Raw genomic sequence first — 19,262 nt, forward strand, 5'->3', positions numbered from 1 at the left:
TCCTGGGTGGCTCTGGTGTCCTTTCTGGATGCCCCATAGTGTTCCTGGGCTGAAGGGTCTTAAGAAGACTCTGTACATAATGGCTCATTCTTGCTAACTTAAGATTTTCCAAGGGGAAAGTAGAGAGGACCCACGTATTCAGACTTAGGGGTCATCTGTTCTTCCCAAGTTAAAGCAAGCAGAGACAACCAGGTTGGGTAGGGATTGGGAGGAGTTCGGACCCATCCATGGCAGGGGTGGGGGGTAGGTAGGGGGAAGGGGAGAGGAGTAGGAAGGAAGCATTTATATGATAATCACAAGCTTTTATTGGCCCTGGCAAATCACTCCAACAAAATGCTGAGAACATCATGTAGAACTGTAAAATACCTTTATTACTATATTGAAGCTAGTCTTGCAGTTAGGCAGAACCAGAGCTCCTAACCTAGAATTATACAAATGAGAGATGCGATACACCCATGTAATACATAAAACACCTCAACTTGAAGGAAGAAAAGATACTCTTTTATTAAAAATTTAAATTAAGCCCTTTCAAAAATGTTCGGCAACACGCCTACGGGTTTTTCCCTCTCCCCACCCCTTTTTGTCAAGACAAGTCCAAATGTGCCATCTACTCTGTTTTCTTAGCAATCCCCCCCTCCCTCTCTCTGGTTTTGGAAAGAACTCTGCTGGAGTTTAAAATGGGTGTCTGGCAGGTAGTGACACAGGGACTCTACTCCAGCCTTGTGACTTGGGGCACACAGGTAAGGCACAGCCTCAGGATTGTCGGCCTCTGGGTCCAAGGTCTGCCCTGCTCTCTGCCTCCAGTGTGATCAACCCATGTCTTTCTCTCTAAGGCCCTCTACCCGGAGGAAGCTGAGGGTTGTTATATTCTACCAGGATACCTGCTACCGTCCTAGAACCTGGCTCAGGAGACAGAGACCCCCCCTCCCCGCTGTGCTTTCTGCATCTTTGCATCCTGAAGCCCAGATTTCCACTCTTGAATTTTTCACAGGTTAAATATAGCATCGGTTTATTAGAATCCAAAGTCCTGCATCTAACAGATTAAACTGACAACACTCTCGTCATCACCAGGGCCCATGTGGCTTGAAGGGAGAGGGGATTTGTGTGAGTGATGGTGGAGCCCCCCTCTTCACAGTTGAGAAGGACCCAACACTCTGAGAAATCCTCCTCCCCCTCCCCCAGGATTATTATCAGGGCTGTTCAATTTGGGGGGAGACATGGAGATTGATAGCCAAGGTGGGTAGTGAGTTACACACTCAGTTGTGCCTTGGACTCAGCCTGCTGGTACTAATGGAAACCCTAAATTAATTCTACCCCCAGGGAAGTATTAGTAAGGAGAGCTATTGAATGCAAACCTCTTTGTAAAAGAGAGTCTTCTTAGCATTGGGAAGTGGACCACTTTCCTCTAAACCACTAAACCCTCGCCTTGCAACAGGGTAGGCAATATGCAAGAATACTACCAGATCATAGCCCGTTAGGGCCCCAAATCAAGAAGGACCATCCAGAGGAAATACCAAGTCTACTGTTGACCACTTAGTCTATGGCTGATGTGAACAGAGAAGGAGAGTAAATGGTGAGATTGGTGTCCAAGGAGGCCTGCAAATGGCTCTTGGAGGGATGGTGGATTCACAGAGGGAGGGGGCTTTAATCACAGGTGCGCAGGTGACCCTGACCTCAACCACCGCCCACGCTCAGTCTCACTGAGGTCCTATGGTATATCTTCCAGCCATCACATTTACGCAGTATCTTAAAATAACATTTGTGATAAATGTGCAATTTAACTAATTTATGGTGCTATGATGTGCTCAGGGCTACATGCAAGATGAAAATCTTAAATGGAGCTTGAACAGCTCAATTCACAACAAGAAATCAATATGCCACATCTTAGCTATTCGCCGCAGTCAACATTTAGCAAAAATATCAAGGATGTATCTTTTAAATTTGAGGCAGCAAGAATTCTATAATTAAACAAAATCTTACACGAAAGTTTGAGAGGCTTGATGGTGAGCACCTTGTCTCCCTGGTATCTCCATTCAATTTTCATTCTGTAGAAGGAATGTGTGTGTGTGTGTGTGTGTGTGTGTGTGTGTGTGTGTGTGTGTGTGTGTGTGTGTGTGGTGTCCTGGGTGTCCTGAATTCAGAAGGAGGCCAGCCTGCAGGGAAGTCAGGCCAGAGCCTTTGCATCCCAGAGAGGATTCCCTCTCAGCTGCAGGTTGGTAGGCTTCACTGGCCCTAGCCTCTGCAGGTCTGCAAAATGTGACAAGATATATAGAAGTTAAGAAGCCCTCTTAGCTGCCTGGCTCCACTTCGAGGGAGCCTTTGTGAAGACAGAGGACACAGGAGTAGAAGGAAAACAAGGCTACCCTCAGTAGACTGAGTGTTCCAGAAATTTCCCAGTTACCTAATACAAAATATAATAATAACAGCAATAATAATAATAACTATAGATGATTTTATTTTTTTAGAATTCATCTGTTTGTACAATTCAGACACAGGAGCACTAATAATGGCACTTTATTCTGTTGACAATTTAGAGCAGTGTTATAGGAAGCAATCATAAGAATAAAAACAGCGAACCCCAACACCACTCTTTAATAATAAATATTTTAAGTTTAAAATAATAACCATTATCCATTCAGCTAATGGAGAAATGACCATTTTCACTGCACTGAAGAGGTATTCTTCTGGTAATAGAAGCACTAAGCTTCTTTCTCCCTAGGGATTTATTAGGAAGTAGTTGTAATCCTTGGCAAAGGCAACCTGGAAGTACACATGTCTTTGGAGCATGTGCATCACTGGATATCTTGAGGCCTCCAGCAGATCTGAGAAAACACCAAAAAGATGCTCAGAATGCCATCCAGTCCCAGTCTTTGCCAGGCACTGCTAGTCTTATGCAAAACATGGGATGGCTAGTTTTCATTCACTGGGGGGGCAGGCAGACAGCCCCTGCTCCTTCCCTCTCTAGAAAATGCTAACCTCCCCATGTCCGGTGTTAAGTCAGGGCAGAGCAGTAATTAAACCCTGATTTTGTTTGCAAGGGGTTGCTAATCGCCCAATCTATTGCTATGTTGAGTTCCCCAAGCCCACAGCAGGAATCTTCTTGCCATACCCCATTACGTTTTTCTACCTCTGTGGGTTTGACAGGACACATACACACACACACACACACACACACACACACACACACACACACATGCATACGTGCACACACCTCAAAGACTCAGAGCAAGAAAACCCTGTATTAATAGGCTCTGAGTTACAAAGGCATCCATTCCAAAGTACTACATTTGGAGACCATGTTCTCCACCTTGCCAAGACAATGGACGTGCCAAATTGTTGGTTAACTGCCTGACAGTTCATGATGTTTGAGTCAGTCCCAGACAGCCCAAGGCTGACTCAGCCTAGTGACAGCACTGGATCTCGGGAGGCTTCAGTTAAAACTGCTCCCGGAGGCTAGGAGTTTGGAGATCCATGCCCCACCTCTATTCCAAGTGCTTTCAAAATTAAAATCTAACAGTAGACCAAAGGAAATACCTCTCTACAACATTTGTATAATGCCATGAATATATTAATAAATAACTCATAATGGCCAACGAGGTGAGCCCTCCACAATGTAAGGTCCATACTTAGCTCAGTGGAGTTAGGCTCCATTGTCACTTACCATCTAAGCTTCAGTGTCACCAGACAGCATGTAATAGCCATATGGTGAGTATTCAAGTAGAAATGAAATATAATCATAAGAGTGAATTCTTACGGTATACCAGCCATTTGGATATCACAGATCTAGAACGACGGGACAGTGCCATCTACCATTATTTGACAAGGTGGCTTTTAAAGCCAGATCTCCTGCCTCTTAGTGACGAAAGTGTTTTTCTAGTCTCTGAGTATTTCTAAGAATCTTTTGCCAATATGGGTACATGTCGCAGTCTCACATGCTGATATTACTGATCGAAGCCAAGGACACACACAATTAACCCTGAGCATAAAATTATAAACAGACGTGCCGGGCATTGGTGTCTGCAGTCTTTGCCCATCCCCCCGCTAAGTCTATCAGTTAGCCTGCAAATTCTAAAGCCTAAGGACGTAATGGGATGACCATGGCCTTGCTCTGTCCTTACTTAGCTGGTGATGAATCAGGGTGTATCATGGCTGGAGGCTCAGGCATGGGAGCCCTCCCGTCTCTGCAGATCTCACCAGCCTCTGGCATCCTTCCTTTGCAGTCCTGGACAGCAGTAGAAGGGCTAGTCTATTCTCTTTTCAAAACTAAAATATGGCCGGAGATGCAGCTCAGTGGTGGAGCCTTTGCATAGCAAGCACAACATCCTGGGTTCCAGCCTCAGTAGCACACACACAAGCAACAACAAAAAAATTCTTAAAAGGTGCTCTTTTAAGTTTGGGGTCATGCTTTTTAAAAATTACTGCATTTCAACACTTTGCTTCCATTTTCTCCCCCATAGCAAGATTCCCGGGACACATTTATGACCATCATAATTGTGAATTAGAGATCTCCCAGGCCAACTGAAATGAAATTATGAGATGCTGAAATCTGGTTTAATTGGAGCATTTATGGAGAAAAGAAGTCCTAATGGCCGCGTCCTGTCTTTGTGACTGTTCCATTCACATCTCTACCTGTGTCCACAGCTGGTGCTGGAGGAACTTGGGTCAAGAGAGCCAGAGAGGTACAGAGGGAGAATGAGATAGGTGTGTCAGGAAGGAGCCATTTCTTAGTGTACAAAAAAAAAAAAAAATGGAGGTACAGTCGCTGGAGTTCCGCCTCAGTGACCATGAAACCGAGTCGGCAGAAGCTGAAGGACCGGGTTCCTGAAAGCCTCATCAGGGCTTGTCATCGCTCTAATGAATATCATTTAAATTGCTTTGTATATTGGTGGAGTTTGGATGTCGATTTAATTTGTGCATGTGTTTGAATTCTTCTGCTTGGCTAGGCTAACTGAGAAGCAGGCGTCTAATGAAAACTGAGCCGGTGACAGTGTGATGCGCTCCAACCCAGTCAAATGAGTTTGAAGGGCTGCCGTGACAGCCCTCAAAAAGAAGTAGATGAGGCTGCTGAAGGAGAAAGGAGGTTCTCTCCTGCAGGGCCCACAGAACTGGGCAGAGCTGATGCTAGTCATGGCTGAGACGGTCCGAGATGGCACAAGCCTGTGCCGTGTTGTCTTGGATCGGACTTGGGTTTGTCCAACTGGGCTCTTGGGTCTTGTGGTTAAGTGTCACATGGGCTGAATTGCAGAGGGTGATGGCTAGATGTGAGAGCCATACTCTCAGCTATGGCTAGAGTTCCCACTGAAGAGGAGAAGGGCTTTCGATCATCTGTGCCCCTCTCCCCAAAATCAAAGACCTCTCCTACATCCCAGTCTGTCTTGAACCTGGAGTAGTGCACCATCACATCCTAAGCCTTTCCTCCTACTCTCCTCCTGCCTTCTCTCTCCCTACCCTCCCTGTTGTTCACTCAGTTTGTTCCTGTGTCTTCCCGGCTATCCTGGGATAAGAACCCAGGTTCTGAATCCCGTGGGGATCATTGATTCTGGAGGCCCAGTGAAAAACCCTGGGCCAGGCTCTGCCAAGTCCTACAAGAAGGTCAGCTAGGCTTCTGTTTGCAAAAGCACTGGAAATATAATACCTAAGCATGAATCCAACCTTCTAGTCCCCACCTTTAAAGGATTTCTCTGTTGTTGTTGAATAGGATATTTCTATATTAGCCCAAATTAACCTTGAACTAATATGCACTGCAGGTTGGCCAGGAACTTCTGATCCTTCTCTTTAAGCCTCGAAGGTGCCGGGATAACAGGCATGTGTGGCTGAGCCTCTTTTCTAGAAGGGACTTGAGTTTTGGCCTCGCTGTTTCCGTAAGAGATTGGCTTTGGGTGATAGCATCCATGGATGGGGATCTGTGGGCCTGAGTAGGAGAGAGGGAGATGAACACAATTTCCCTTCCCACATACACGTTGACCCTGCCTCTTCCTCCTTTCCTTATAGTCTTCTCAGATACTGCCAGTACTCACACAGTCTAGCGCTGCATATGACTTAAAAAAAAAAAAAAGTTGACAAAAATACTCTGGAAGCTTGGCTTCCACTACTTGCTCAATCCTGTCATCACCACAAGACCCTGCTGCAAAAACAAAAGGGACGTTGGAAAGTTGGGAAAGAGGTGCATTCATTCCCTAAGAGGAACGGTGCTAGCCAAGAGCTGAGTTTAGGGAATGTAGCATAGGTCAGGTGTGGAAGGAATTCTGGGAAAGGCTCTGGGGTAAAATGGAGGAGGATAGACCTTCGAATTCCCTGAGAAGGAACTTCAGGATCCTGCAGTCCTATAGGGGGTGTCGCCACAATGGTCTGTTTGGCAGTAGTGGCAGGTGATCCCAGAAGGAAGCCCATGGCTTCATCCTGAGAGAGGCCTGAGGAACCTCTGTGAGTCCAAGACATTGGCGACTTTGTGAAGTCTACATCCCAGGATGATACTGAGCCCTTCTGTCATACTGAGGGCATTCTCACCAAGGATTGGCACCCAGAACTAGAAAGAAAATGAACTAAGATGGCCCTGGTCTCAAATGAGCATGAAGTCAGCTAGAGAGTGGAGAGTAGGGACCAAGTCCCAAGCAGACAACTGTTGTAATAGATTTAAAATCTCAACTGGGGGTTTCTACACCACCTTAGATCATTCAGTTCCCAGATAAAAGACATGAAACCTTTATATTTATGATAAGCCTTTAATACACTAGAACTGGGCAGATAGCTCTATGCTCTAAGCTATTGGTCTACTGCCCTATCAATAACAAGTTATAACTGACCACATTCCATCTCGGTCACTCCTAACTCAAATTCGCCAGCCCTCATGGCCATGTTTTCATGACTCACCTAGCCCATGGTGTCTCATACTCTTTCTATCTCTTCTTCTCCCCTTATGGTGTTCCTCAGACCCCAAACCCAGGAACCAAAACCCCACCTGCCTCTCTTCTGCCAAGCTATAGGCTGTTGGCAGCTTTAGTCAACCGATAGTTTTAAATTAAGGAGCAAGGTCCCATAGCATCACTTGGAGTCTGTGAGGATTCTTTCATCCCTGAGGCAACCAGGGCCAGTATGTAGCATCACAACACATAGCAACAGACTGACCATACATAGAAAGGCTTTCTCTTATAAAAATAAACAGCTTATAGTAGGAACAACCTGAGCAGAAAACAGAGACGACGAGGGTCAAGCCATGATTGGGAGCCCTCTGGGTGGGAAAGGCCCTGAGCTAAATTAGGAAGGATGGGTAATATCAGAGACTTTAGTTAGAGGGAGCATTGGGGAACTCACCCTCTCCTTGGTCGGAACAGCATGCAGGCTGGCTCACTCAGTCTTCTGCCTGGCTGTGCTTAGAGATAGTGGAAGCAATGGTCACAGCCTGTCACATTACAAGGATCAGATTGTGGATTCTCCACAAGATGTAACCATGGTCCTTGTAGTGAAGGCTATTAGAGCTTTTATTTTGCCCTGGTATCACAACCTGATTTGTTTTGCTTTGTTTTGTAGGTAGTCCACACTGACTTAGAACTCACAATCCCCCTGCCTCACCTCCCAAGTGTTGGGATTACAGGCATATGCCAGCATTCCCAGACCACTAGGGTTTTGTTTGTTTGTTTGTTTGTTTTGTTTCCTAGGATTTTAATACCATAGAGCCCTCATAGTTTCAAAGCATAGATTTGAGGTAAGTTTATCAGTAAATTATGTATATGATTATGTGATATGAAGTATCCGGCAAAAGGGGCATGTGTTGAGGACTCCAATTGGAAGACCTGATCATTGGGAAGTAATTGGATCCTGGAGGCTCTGATGTACTCAATGGTTAGATAATGTGATCCTATGAAAACAGGAGCTACTTGGAGAAGCAGGTCACTGTGGGTCCTTGGAAGCCTTATCTTGCCATCTCCTCTTCCTGCCTCTCTTGTTTGTCCTTGGCCACCTAGAAGTGAGCAGCCACACCCTCTGGAACCACACCTGGTTCCTTGCTCTGTGCTCACCTCATTCTTGTGTTGAGGTGACAAAATAGGAAACAGAAGGGATTTTCAGTAGAAAAGATTTTTTTTTCTTAGCTCACAGTTTTGGGTGCTCAGTCAGTCAGAGCATGGAAGGCAGACCTGAGGGCCTCCGTCTTGCGAATGGGAGTTCAAGGTAGCAGCTGTTCACATGGTAGGGATGAGGAGAGAGAATGGTCAGAACACAGGCTGGGCTTTAACCATCAAACACCATTCCCTTTGTGGCTAACAACCCAATGTTGGCTCGCAGCATCTTGCTGTGCAACTCTAGGGCCCCTAAGTCTGGGAAGGACCACCGTGTCCGTGGCCTTCACATTCTAGAAGGCAGCAGAGAACTTGCAAAGGTATCCTGATATCCACCACTAAGGCCTGTGAATGATTTGGGGAGCCCAAACCCTGGCCCCATAGCCATAAGAACAAATATGGCAAGATTCACCTATGGTGTTTCATACAACTGAAGTCCTGAAAGAAGAAGGGACGTTGGGCACAACTGGCCCAAACTACAACTTTTGTTGGGTGGGACTGATAACAACAACTTACAGATATCACTAGAAATTGTACTCATCGTGGCCTTTTTCCCTCCCCTCGTTCTCTGCTTTCCCTTGGTTTGCTGTATACTTCTAATTTATTTTCTCTAATTGCTATTATTCTTCTTTGGTCACCAACTTTGGAAGAAAAGGAACTTGGAGGCACAGCGACGCTGAGAACTAGAGCCCTGGCTAAGGTTCTTCTGGGCCAGGACTAGATCAGGTTCAAATCCTAGACCATCCATGCTGACTCTGATGTCAGCTTGGCTCCACCTGCTTCCAGATCCAATGCAGCAGGCTTCTGCCCAAGCTCAGGTTCACACACTACAATGAAGGACCAAGGACTGATACAAAGGGTCCCTTGTCCAAGGCATGGCCTTGGATCTCCAGCCAGGGAACTGTTCATTTTCCTTAGTGAGTGGAAACCTGGTTAAAGGTCCAACGTTTTCCAGGAGTCCGCATGGAGAATTGTAATCAGACTGCTCATTGTAGACTCATCACAGACCCCAAGAACAAGTCCTCCTGATGAACCAGCTATAGTCTCCTCTGTGGGCCAGAAACACCCTACAGTGGCTTACGCTGAGCTTACATGCACACACACACACACACACCACCACCATCACCACCACCACCACCGCTACCACCACCACCACCACCACCACCACCACCACCACCACCACAACCACACCTACTATAATAGCATCTGAATGAGCTTCTTAAGGCCAGCATCCTAGGAGCACAGCTGCTGTCTTTTCTGTCACTGCTTCCAAGACCCTGGAAAGGCTGAAGATTAAATGTACCTGGAAAGAGGACCCTCTACCTCAGTCTCTCTGACAACTGAACTGAGCAGAAACTTTTCATCTGGTGGCCTTGCAAATGTGGTCTGTGGACTGACCATGACATGTTTAGTCAGTTGTGTTTAGTCAGAACCATACAGTTGAACAAAACAAATTTAACTCATTGTCAGACTTGAAGAACTGAGAGATTTCATACCATGGCCAGATTCCTGACATGTCTAGATGTCACCTCCCTATGAGACAGCTGGTGGCTGGAAAGGGACAGTAGTTGTCTACTTTAGACGGGACATCAGCTCTCTGGGTGTCTGCTGTCGCTTCTGTTCACTGTTGGTCTTGTAGGCTAGACTCTGCCAGAAGTAGAATCGTGGAAGTGAGTTGGGGAGAAGGAAGATGGTGACCCAAAGCATCAGTAAGGGGGAAGGAAAGTGACAGGGAAGGAAGAGAAGCCAAGGCAACTTTCCTTGTAGTTGGAAGCAAGCCACCAGTGTAGAGATGTAGCTCAATGTAGCATGACCATGGGTTCCATCACCAGGCCACACACATAGACATACACAACACACACACAGACACACACACACACAAACACTGATGATGACAAAGATGAAGACAAGGAAAGATGAGGAAAAACAAAGAGGATAGCAAAGATGAGACAGAGGAGGAGGAGGAAGAAAAGGAAGAAGAGGAGGAGGAATTTCCAGGAGTAGTACAAGGTTGAGGCCAGATTGGGCTACCCAGAGAGAACCTGTGAGGAAGATAGAGTGCCAGGATAGGCAATTGAATTCAGTACTCTGGAAATCTGCAGGATAATATGTCAGAAATCTCTAAAGGGTACCATTATAGGGTTACTCATAGATGATTCTACCAATTGCTGTCACTAGTTGAGGACTGTCTACCTAGCATAGGGATGGGATAGGCTCCCCCAACTACTGGGACTTAGATAGAGAGCCTTTGACATGCTCGGTAATTATGGCAGGGAAGCGTTACGGAGATGAGTGCTGCCTACCACCTATCATTAAGCTGCATGCATTAGCTTGGCTTGGCTTGTGGCCCCAACGAAGTAACAGACAGAGCAACTTAAAGGAGGAAGGTATGTTCTGGTTCATAGTTCCAAAGAATATCATCTGCCACAGTGGCAAAGCCTCACAGTTCCAGGGGATATCATCTACCACAGTAGCAAGAGTGCAGCAGAGGAAACTTGAGCTAGCTGGTGACACTGCACTCACAGTCGGGGAGCAGAGAGCAATAAATGCTATGCTCAGCTGGCTTTCTCCTCTCTTGTACAGTCCAGGACTCCGGCCCCTGGAATGACTCTCAGTTAAGGTGGGTCCTCCTACCTCCTACCCCCTACCCCCTACCCCCTACCTAGAGACTCCCTCAGGCACATCCCCAGAGACTTGTTTCCAAGGTGATACTAATCTCCACAAAACTGAGAATCAAGATTAAGCACCACAAAGCCCAGGCTCATGTTTCCCCCAGTGTTGTGGCTGGATTTATTCAAGGTGTGCTTGTTGTTGCAATGGGAGAGGTCTAAAGGAATTGTGACTCACCCCAGACCACGCTCCCTGTCAGCCACATAGCTGAGCCTGGAGCTGCTGTCTCTCCCTCCTCACGGGTTCTTCTCACCCTGTACTGTTTATTCCAAGGAGACTAAGGGCCTACATGCCTTGCTCATCCATTTTATTTTATTTAGTTATTTAATTATTTACTTATTTATGTGTTTATTACCCATCTAGTTCCAGAGATAACTTAGGGCTTTTGTACAGCTCATTAATTGCCTCATTGCTGGCTAGAAACAGGGAGACTAGCTGAGAGGGGTGGGGAATACATCAAGTGGAGGAGCCACAAGAACTGGGAGACACAGGAACCTGGAAGCTGGCTAGAGATGCCAACGCTGCTAGTCTCTTGGTCTCACAAAAGGGTTTCATGTTAGAAATGGCTCTGTGCCGGAAGTCCCTCCCACAGGAAATGCAACACTCAGCAAAGTGCTACACATTTTGCCCTGACCAGTGAAGAAGGCACAGTGTGTCAGGCTGGAAAAGAAGACTGGGCTATGCTTTGTATGTTTCTCATGGTCACTGCTGCAGGTAGCGATGGGAAGTCAGGATTGAGGGTGGGAACAGCAAATGGGTGGGCTTCTCCAGACCCTCCAGTATGTCATCTCCCATGTATGACCACTTACCCATTTCACACATGACGCCCCCTTCGTTTCCATCTGTAAGCAGATACAGTAACTTGTAGACTTCCCCAGACTCAGCATGGATTATAACAGAGTTAAGGTGGCTACAGTCGTCACAAGAATCCGGAGGTGAGCGTCCATCCTGGCCCTGCCAAGAGGGCAACAGAGGACCCAGTGTTGAGGTGTGCAGGTGCCAGAGTTCTCGATTCTTCTGGAACTTCACAGCACCTTCCAGCGCTACCCGGGCTGTCCAGCTCTGCCCACCCAAGGCGTCCTACCAGCCCCGAAATCAGTGTGTCCAGAGAAATGGGCAAAGGAGGTCACAGGATATTAATTTAATTTGGATTCTTCTTTCTGGAAGCCCTGCCTGGCAGCCAGCTCTCCCAACACCCACATGTCCGCAGCCCAACTGCTCCGTCCGTCAGGTCTTGTCCAAGTTAACTATTCATTTTATGTATTTTAATTTGTGCCGAACATTTATTTGGCTTAAGTTTCCTTTTCGGGGGTTGGAATGTGCCTTCCACACGCAGGCAGAGATGATCTGCTTGAGTTTCGTCAGAAGGAGTTTAGTTTACAAAGATAGTAACTGAGCTATTAAAACCAACAACCCCTTTTAAAGCAAACAGACCATTAAAATATAGGAACGGTTTATGGCATAAATAAAATTGAGGATATAGATTATTTAAAGATAAGATTTTTCAAGAAACAGGAATAAAAAAACACTTAAATAATTTCTCCACGGTAATTTTTTTTTTTTTTACAAAGTGAACTTAAAAATGCAAATGTAAAATTAAAAAAAAAAACGAGAGAGAAATACATTAAAAACCTATCTTACTAGAAGAGACATCCGAAAACGGCTTGACTAGAATATTTGATAAGTACATGATTTCTAAGGAGTAAAGTAGAGAGGGTGGTGGAAACTATTTGAATTCATAAACGGCAGCATTTACCCAGCTCGTAAAGCTACATCGTGGAAGAGGCAAGGCTTCTAGATCATCCACCCATGCTGACTGACAGATACAATAACTCCGTCCATTAGGCCAACCCATTGTCTTCTTTTCGGCACAGAAGTGCTGTACACGGAGGTAGTTTCCACTTCTATGCATATTTTAAGGGTTATTTGGCAACACGAGTGAAGCTAAAAGTAGCCTCTTAATCTAATTAATTGACATTTCTGAATCTTGCTTTCACAACAACACATGGTTTCGTGTTCTGGGTTTTAGCACTTGTCAAGCTTTTTTGGAGAATGTTTTGGTCAGAATGACAAGATAATTTGTGACTGAGGCTCCAAGCTCGAGAAGTGTTTAAGGCTATAATGATTTATTATCATCACAGAATAACAAAATTTACAAAGTGTCTCATCAGAATTTTTGAAATAAGTTTGCCACCATAGGAGAAGCAGGGAGCTGGGGGGTGGGCTGGGTCGGGAGACAGGGAGGGCTCAGAGTTCATATACAAAGGCAGCCATGACGGATTGGCTGAAATCTCCTCTATTAAAATGTATCTCTGCATGTTCCTCGGGAGGAACCACGGCGCAGGCCAGGAGGACAAGATGTGATAGAGGAGAGTGAAGGGAAGACCCACCCAGCCTTCTCCCCCAACCCCCAGTCCTTTGTAAGCAGGAAATCTGAGTCCCCAGCTCCACTTAGAACATATATGTGGCCGCAGTCAATGATGAATTGCTACATTTTGGCAACGGTCAGAGCGAAAGTAGTCACACTATCTATAGAAACTTTGAGATGGGGAACACTTGGAGTGAGCCACTGAAAATGCAGGAAACACATTTCTGAGAGGATGGAATAATATCACTGAGTGACAGTAAATTAACATGCTGACATTTGCAGACTTTGAGAGCATTGCCATAAAAAGAAGTAATACAACATGACTAATTTGGACTTCTTCTTTATTTCTTTCCTGGGAGAGACAGCCGTGGCCCTCCCAGGCCACCCGTGAGGCTGCCTCTCAGTACTTCCTTCTCTCTCTCTCTCTCTCTCTCTCTCTCTCTCTCTCTCTCTCTCTCTCTCTCTCTCTCTCTCTCTCTCTCCCCCCCCCAGGAAATGCAGGGGATTTTAACATTCCTTCTTGATGCTGAGTTCCAAAGACACTCCCTGCTGGGTCACACACATGGAGTGATGGGCACAGGAAGCACTCCGACCCCGCCAAGTGATAGCTGGCAGGGGTACACTTTGCTGATGTCCCTAAACCAGCTGCCTAGGGGGCACCGGGACTGGCAAGCAACAGGCACAACAGAGCTTGCCGGGGTATCAATGGGGTGACTGAGGCAGAAAGGACAGGATGTGAGTTTCCAGGTTGCTTTTCTTTTCCTTGGGCCAAGGATCCATCCTGAAAGGTCCTCCAGGGAAAAGTGGGTGTCTTTTTATATCCTACCTGCCTCTGAAAGGAAGTCTGTGTTGTTGTGCTTAGTGTACAGCAAGTATAGAAGAAAGATGGGTGAAAAAGATTAAGCAAATAAATGGATTATCCCAACACATCTACATCCAAGATCTCTGCTTCAAGAACAAAAACAAATACAAAAACAAAAACAAAAAGGAAAAAGAAAAAGATCCATTCACTTAGCTACGTTCTTCTTATATCAGACGACTCTGGGCTTCCCTGAGAAGGGACCAGTCCTCAACGTTAGAAATTCTGTCCTATTACTGTACTTCTCAGGCAAGCACCACACTCCCCCCAGCAAAATCAAGAAGGACTGTGTATTCTAATGTACGCTGCATTCTGCACTGGCCTGCAGAAGGGGCCCCATAATGTACATCTCGCCCTTCTGCTGGTTGTCATATTTATGAAGAAAGGCTATCTGGAAGTGAATATATGTCGTAAAAGCCACTACCCTGTGTGCGAGACTGTAGAATAACCTCTATCTCCATGCGTGGGAGGGGAGATGGTCCCATGATGTCACATTGCTGCCAAGACTGATCTCTGACATTTCTGGATATCTCTAGTCTCAGGATCTGAAACTCACACCTACTCACTGAAGAGGGGCAGCCACTGAGGAAACCTTCTATCCGACTGACTACCTGCACTTACCCAGGGTATCCAGGGCAAGATCTGAACAGACATAGAATATAAGTAAAAGGTACCAAGGCCGGGGAGAGGGAAATGCCTGAGTCCATGACTAAGCAAAATGCATGGTAGCTAGAACTCCCAGACGCTGAGCTCTGTCCATGATAGGACACAGAGGTTTACAGGGGACACATGAGCTCTTCAGCCTGGCAACTGACTGGGAGCAGCAGGAGTGTACCCTAGAGATTTGCATCTTACATGGCAGATCTCTTTGTTTGTATGTTTGTTTGTTTGTTATTAAGGAGATAAAGTCTTACCATGTAACTTGGTGCTCGAAATCTTCCTGCTGCTTGAGTGTCAGGATTGCGGGTAGGTGTGTATCACCATCACATCTGTCCTTTTGGAAGCTACACCAAGAATTAGAAACACAGTAAGAGGCCTTCCCCCTGTCCGGTTTGGTGTGGCCCATATGCATCCCAGTAAGGATATTTCAACTTGAGGGGGACCTAGGATTCCAGGATTCCTTCTTGGACCTTCCTAAGATACTCATGTGTAGTGATGTCAGGCACAGGAAGAATTACAAAGGAGCTGCTGGTCTACTGAAGACCAGCCTCTCACCTGGTCTGAACACAGACAGTTGCTGTCCATGTTTGCTGAACTGGGCAACGTGGATTTCCAGAGAACACCATCCTCCTATTCTTACCTCGTCTATTCAAGTGTCAAGTGTTCTCAGGCACAAGAGGAATGCCTGAGCTTCAGAAGATAACCTTACGACCACTTTGCCTTACTGTGGACCCAGGGATGGGAACCCCAGCCCATGTGTCTGGCGAGTGCACGGCTCAGCCATTTGTCACAGGCTCTTTACCCAGTCCCTGCCTGGATGGCTTAAGGATTTGCGAGCCCTGGGCAGTGTTGTGGGCAGACATTGTTACGAGGTAACATAAGTTGAAAGTAACCTTTCAGCAGAACAGTTTGAGTTAAAATAAAGGGATTGAAAAAGAGTACAGTGACCAAAAAAATCTATAAAAATGCAATTGCGCTAATATAATTTTATCACTTATTTAAAAATTTAGTCGACCCAAAAGACTACCAAGTGTGAAATTAAGGAACAGCTCCTCTACTTTTATGGAAATCACTCTTCCTCAGTTGTCTAATGGCCTGATTTTGTCAGATCATTTATTTCCATGGTTTTAAAATGAGCTTGACAGACAGAATTTTATAACACCACTTTACTGCAAATAAGAACATCATTTTCGCTTATTAAAACTGAAGCTTAGAGAAAGCATTAAAATTAACAGTTCACTCTGCTTTAACCTTTTGAATACTGCCGTGACTTTACACCATAGACTATGTGTAAGGAAGGATGGCAGGCTATGTGTAAGATGGAGGAGGTGGGACTGGAGACGCATCCCAGACCTACTGGGAGTTGGGGAGGCTGCTTGCCCAGCTGGGAATGGCTGTGATGGTGCCTTGTGGGATCTTCCAGCTAAACCAATGAGCTCCAGCCTCAGAAAGCCAGTGCTAGGACCCAGGGGAAGCAAGCAAAAGGCGCCCCGTCTAAGCTGTGGCCAGTGATCTGTTCCCTAGAGACGGACTTGACTGACAGCTGGGCTCTGAGGATTGTGTAGATAGCATTGCTTCCTTCTGGATATTTGCTGTGTTTCAGGGGGTGGGAACTGCTCCAGACACTTAGGATCAAGTAGGGAATGAGAGTCAGTGTGGTAGTGCATGCATAGAATCCCAGGCCCTTGGGAGGCCAAGGGAGGAGGATCCAGATTTTAAATCCACTCTGACCTAAATAGTGAGTTCCAGACCAGCATGGACTACACATTTTGTCTCAAAGCAACCACAACAATAGAAACCCCAAGGGTGGGCAGCAAATGAAACTAAGTCCCTGTTCTTAGGGTGTTCTGCCTGTCATTTGGGAAGATAGCTCATTAGTCTCAGAGCAGACAGGCATAGTCTCCTGTCTAGGGGATAACTTAGAGTTGGGAGAAAGACAAAGCCAGCCAGTGACAGACAGCTCACAGGATCTACTTGCTGGACTGAAGGGCTGTTTCTCATGCTGGGAAACATGGGTGGGGTTTGTAAAGTGGTCTGTCCTAGGCATTGTGTGTTAGAGCATCCAAGAGTCCGTCTCGGTGCCTCATGGATAAAGTCTGTGTGAGGGTATAGATTGGATAGAACAATTGCATATCTGTGCCTGGGACTTCGTCCTAAGCCTCAGAAAACTTCTCTGTCCTCATGACAGGTCTGAAACACCAGGATACTAACACACACAGAACCATTTTTACCCAGTGACTGACTGATGAGAACTGGTGCGTCAGAGCCTGGCCCTGTTCTCTGGGGGTGGGAATGCAGCTGAGCTGTGTTGCCCAGGGTCCTGTCATAGAAACAAGTCTCAGCTGACCATTTTATTAACTGACCAATTCACAGCCTCTACTTATCTACCCAGCACTTTCTAAATGGATGGATAAGTGGGGCTTTTCCCAGGGAGGAAGGATGCTACATGAAACAGAAAGCAGGAGGAGTGTCGAAGTCAAGGTTAGATTATTGGGCTATCTAGAGAGGAGGAAGTTTTCCCATGGGATTCTGTGAAGTCAGACGGAGACACAGGTTCTGGAAAGGTTAACCTGGCCAGCCCATCCAGGATGCAGCAAATTACTTTTTGTTTTTTTGTTTTTTGTTTTGTTTTTTTTGGTGCCTGAGCCTGAGTCCCTCTGCAAAAGTAAGGGGAAAACTGCATGGGTGAATACATTGGGGACATTGTCTGGGTCAGGGGCTAAGGATGGGGGCACAAAATAAACAGGACAGCCAGTCAAAAGAAGCATAATCCAACTGATGCTGTTGTGTATGTGTGTTCCAAATGCCTGGAGGGCCCAATGACTTGTGCCTAAGAATCAAGAAAGTTCGGCCCTGAGGGTCAGACCGGTCCCAAGCCTGCACAAGAACAAGCACTGAGCATAGTCCCTGAATCCAGAGACTGCTGTGTCTAGACAGAATAGGCAGTTGGTCTTGTCTCACTCCTAGCCAGGTTGCTCCTGTAGGTGGAGGATCTCATGAGTGGAATGGTCCCACTAAAGAGGCTGGAGTGAGACTGGGTTGGGGCTGATAGGGATGCCTGAAATGATGAATGACAGGAGTGGGGGGGGTGGAGTGACAGGCAGAGGCCACCAATCCAGCTCTCTGACTCAGGATTTTGCCGATGGATACCATTTCGCAAATTGTGAGGCAAGCATCTGAGATGCAATCATTGACTTGGGGAACGCTGGGTAGGTAAGTGGAGGCTGTGAATCGGTCAGTTAATAAAGTGGCCAGTTGGGGCTTGATTCCATGGAAGGACCCTGGGAAACACACAGCTCAGCCAAATCCCACTCAAGAGGACAGGGCTGGGCTCTGACACGCCAGTTGCCACCAGCCACAGGGCGAAAGCTGTTCTGTGGGTGATAGACACAGGTCTACACCTCAGCTCTCTGTGGCCCTATTCGTTCCTCCCTTAAAGCCACTGAGCATCCTTTTGGGACACTTGACACACCAATGGTCACAGCCCCAGCATACATTTGCTGACCATTTGCACACACAGTACTCATAGCATGACCAAGAGCCTCAGGACTTCTCTGAGGGAAGAGAGGAAGGAAAGGGATTGTGGCTGTACAAGGCACAAAGTAGACAATCAAGAAATGATGAATGAAGGCGATGAAGGAACATATAGTTAAAAAAAAAACTGAATGAACATGCTGGGTGCCTGTTAGCATCAGAGCATCTCCGCCTGGCATGCCCTGGGGATACCCTCAGGCACCATCAGTCACTGCCGAGGCCCCCTGGGCAAACATCTGTCACTGCTTTGTGCTGCAATCTGCTCACAGGTGGGTCTCTTCTCTAGTCTGGGAGCACCTGGGGGCTGGCTCTTTTCTCCCTGCCACCTGCTAAGGATCTCCAGCGGTGCTGCTACAGCCAGGTGGTGAGCAGGTGAATGGAAGACATATGGGGCAGCAGTAGAGGTTTTTAAAGGGACTCCTCACCGAGAAGGCAATCTGAAAACAAGGTCCCCATGAGGGTCTATCTAGCAGAGCCAGATAGGTTTTCCTCTTTGAGTTTCATTCCACAAAAGTCCTGGGAGGTGGAACTCATTAATGGAACAGCAGATCCCCTGGTGAGACTGGACAACAAGTCTATGGCTGCAGACTAAGAGTGACCAAGGTCTAGGTGCCCTTAAATCTGGAATCATGACTCTACTCTCCACTAAAACTCTTGTACCCATGCTCCTACCAAGCCATGGCTGGACTCCTGCCCTGGACAGACTCACTTTCAGCTCCATAGGTGCATATCTGGTTTAATGTCTTCTTGAAGCCGAGAACAGAGGAGGGGCTATCCTCCCTCAGGCCGTACCTGGGACCCCTTGGCTGAGGCTTAGTACAAGGTAGGCACTGTGTGAGCAGGGATTATCCCCATATTTGACTTTTTATTGCTCTGAAAAAAAAAAAACCACCCAGGAAACAGTGTAAAAGGAGATTTACCTCGGCTTATAGTTGCAGTCTTCTCAGGGCGACTCCACTTGATTCTGCTGTGGATCTGAGTTGAGGCACTGGGGGGCTGTTTGTTTGCCAGGAGAGTTTTCACTTCATGGTGGGCAGGAAAGAGAGAAAGAAAATGAGGGTTGGGGCAGTAAGAAGAGGGAATGGAAAGAAAAAATGAAGGACAGGGACAAGGGGGA

The sequence above is a fragment of the Mus musculus genome, chromosome 7 (genome assembly GCF_000001635.26).
Source record: "Mus musculus strain C57BL/6J chromosome 7, GRCm38.p6 C57BL/6J".
Taxonomy (NCBI): domain Eukaryota; kingdom Metazoa; phylum Chordata; class Mammalia; order Rodentia; family Muridae; genus Mus; species Mus musculus.